Source organism: Borostomias antarcticus (assembly GCF_949987555.1).
Source record: "Borostomias antarcticus genome assembly, chromosome: 13".
Classification (NCBI taxonomy): domain Eukaryota; kingdom Metazoa; phylum Chordata; class Actinopteri; order Stomiiformes; family Stomiidae; genus Borostomias; species Borostomias antarcticus.
The window spans coordinates 7,347,870-7,351,428 of NC_140246.1; positions in this window are offsets into that span (position 1 = coordinate 7,347,870).

The window sequence follows — 3,559 nt, forward strand, 5'->3', positions numbered from 1 at the left end:
GCGCTTGTTGCTGCGGCGACGCTGGTGCGACACACACACACACACACACACACACACACACACACACACACACACACACACGCGCGCGCGCGCGCGCGCACTCAGCCACTCCCAGATCTAAAAACCCCAGACAGCGGTGCTATCACCCCGATAGAAATAGTCACACTTTGATGTTATCTGGGTGGTGAAAAGTGACGGTATGAAATGCCCTGATAGCGCTGGCTCAGCCCCCTTAGCCTTTCCAATTAGTCGCCGTCGGAGTTCAAAGCTCTCTCCCAGTCCCTGGTATCAGGCGAGAGCTAGCTGGTCTGCAGACACTGAAACCCTCTGCCCTCTGTTTTGTAATACGCATACGTTCTTCGGGCATATCAAAACATTCCCAGAAAACCGCAGCGTGACGCCCGACTGGTCGGACGACCCAGTCCTAGCCTACTACTACCGTACATCTGGGCCCATCTCCACACCGGCAGACTGACAGACAGGCCTGCATGTGCCACGGTGTAGGCCTACAGTAGCTATGTGAGCTATGCACAGAGTGGAACTTTGCCTCTTCCAGCCAATGTGAACCGACTGAGTCGCTGAGAGGGGCACACTGAGAACTGCACCAGGGCCACACACACACTCACACACCAGCGTGTGTGTGTGTGAGTGTGTGTGTATTATGCCAAAGAAAGTGTCAGGCAGAGGAAGATATACCCCAAGATTGGTTGGCCATGTCAGAGAGAGAGGGAGAGAGAGAGGGAGAGAGAGAGAGAGAGAGGGAGAGAGAGAGAGAGAGAGAGAGAGGAAGTAGGTCAGAATCTGTCAGAGCCTCATCAAGAGGAGTACTAATAGCAATCTCACCAGTCACATGTTGCGGTCATTCTCACAGTTGAAATGTGTGCGTGTGTGTGCGTGCGTGTGTATAACTGGGGGGTATTGGTAGCCTACTGTTTTAGTAAATTATTGTGTGTGTAACTGGAGGATATTGGTTCTGTTTTAGTAAATTCTTGTGGGTGACACATTTTTTCAAGTGCTGTAATGACGTTCAAAGCCCATGTGACTTTGAAGCCCGCTTTGATTTAAAACAAGCTTTTATGGGAGAGTCCTTTTGCAGGGCGGCATGCCACAATGAAAGAAAAGTTCATCTAAATTAGCAAGCTAGTGTAGCCTATCATCCTGGCAAACGGTAAAAAGTGCCTGAGACAATGAGCGAGGCAGGGATTTGACTCGAGAAGGCACAGGGTCAGAATTCAAGCAGACCTGTATATTCAAACAGACTGCTCGCAGCTGTCCAAGGCATCTCTCTCTAACCACGCTCCCTAACCCCTGCAGCGGACTGTGCCACTCTGAGCATCCACGGGGGTGGGGGGCGGGCGGGTGTAACGTCTCTCAGGAGTCCCCAGGAGCGTCACATTTCATTCACACTGCTGGGATATTTAAACCGACGAGCATGTGTCTTGTTTGATTTCGTGGGGGGCATAACAGCCCCGCTGGAAGCGACCCTGGCCCGCTTCTTGAGAATGCCAGTGTGTAGGCCTACCATCTGCCAGTCTCTTGTGTTAACATGAGGGGATATCTCACCGAGAACGGCCCCGGCCAAAATAACCCGCCCGGAGCGGGGCCACGGAGGGCGGTGGAGGAGGGGGAGGGGTCGTGCGGGTGTCCGTGAGGTGATCGTCTCATAGACGACAGCTGAGCTTTTACCCCGTGACAGAAATAGGGCAGTCCCTTCACTTAGCAACCTCTACAGCTGCACTATCACTCGATTCACTGTGTGTGTGTGTGTGTGTGTGTGTGTGTGTGTGTGTGTGTGTGTGTGTGTGTGTGTGTGTGTGTGTGTGTGTGTGCGTGTGTGTGTCTGCAAGGCTCATAGGCATACTCCTGCAACATGTTCCCTCAACATGTCCCTCTCACAAATTCACAATAAGTCCCTCTCACAGTGAGTGAGCAGCAGGTCTTTAGTGTGTGGTGAGGATATACTACTTGAGCATTGCTCTCCAGTTTATGATACAGTGTCTACATCATCTTGCACATCTTGGTACACTGGCACCTTTGTACATTTGGGGCTACATGTTTCTTTAAGGCCAACTGACAGCCTGATAAGATAGGCTATTGCAGTGACCTTATTTCCTGGAGAAAGGGACTAATAATAGGACAGATCTAGAGCTGTGGCCATTAATAGGTTAGAGCCGCGGAAAACCACAGAAAAAGACCATGCATCTTTGACTGTCATAAAAGGGTAAGACGTTTCCCACTGATGAGGTGGAGGGAGGTGTTTGAGTGTTTAAAGGACAGGTTTGGAATTTAGCATTATCAGCCATGTTATAAGGTTATTTATGATCATATACAACGGCCGATATCAAAGTTTCGTCAAACTATGCACTCTCGAGATATAGCCCGTCTGCTAACACACTCAATTGCAGGTGCATCGACAAAATCCCTCAAAAATGCCTTAAGCTCTCGTTTTCAAAGACTGGAAACTCAGAGTGGTCACTGGTGTCTGTAGATATTATGGGGGGAAAAATGGCACAAAGTATGCTTCCGATCGAGAGTGCACCGTTTGACGAAACTATGATATCGGGCGTTGTATATGATCGTAAATAAACTTATAACATGGCTGATAATGCTAAATTACGAACCTGTCGATACTGCCCTGTCCCGTAGAAATCACACTAACTAATTGGAGCTTGTGTTCAGTATCTTCATGACGCTAGTGCGGACTTGATGGAATGGGATAGGAACCATTCATTAATGGACTTTATCAATGGGTTGATAGTGGTGAATCAACAAAGCCTACGGACTTCAAAGTGATTTGCTTGAAAGCCTGCACTTAAAGCTGAAGGATGCTTTCTAAGTGGAGACATTTATCTCGGAGACAGGCGCTCATTGGGGCTTTTCCCCTTTAGTGTGCCTGGCTAAGCCCCCTATCTGCTCTTAGTTTCCATAATGAAAACCTCAGCATGGGATGAAAAATACTGTATTTATATCTCTAAAGTCAAAGTGATATCAGGTTCCCAACACTTGTACAACTGTTAGTGTGAACTAAACTGAACTCAAGCCTGCTGATGATCAAGGGGATACAAGCCCAGTAGGAGAATCTGTCTCTGGAGGTCGAAGGTCACTGGCCATCTCGTTTGTCATTGACGGCACTTGAAGGCCCCGAAATCCACAGGCAGATAGGTTCATGTTTCAATTAACAGGTGTCATATATATCCTGTTTCCCCATGCTCTCATCTATCCAATGACCTCAGACGTCCTTAGAGGAACAACAAGTTACAGAGGATATCAGGTATTTTCCTTCAACATTTTACTAGTCTAGTTTTAGGTAACAAAACTGCACATGGTCACTACACAAAATGTGTCTACCCATAGCTTCTCGCCCGAAGACACAGTTTCTAATCCTGTTCAGACATTTTCACTACGGCACATGCAGAGCTGACATCCAGTGAGAGGCTGTCCATTTTACACAGGAAGCCCTCAAGCTGCAGCGTTGAGTAACTTTGCAAGATGAAGCTCTCCTCCAAGCACAACTATAAATAGAGCCATCTTTACTTGTGCTCACAGCTACTCAGTTCTC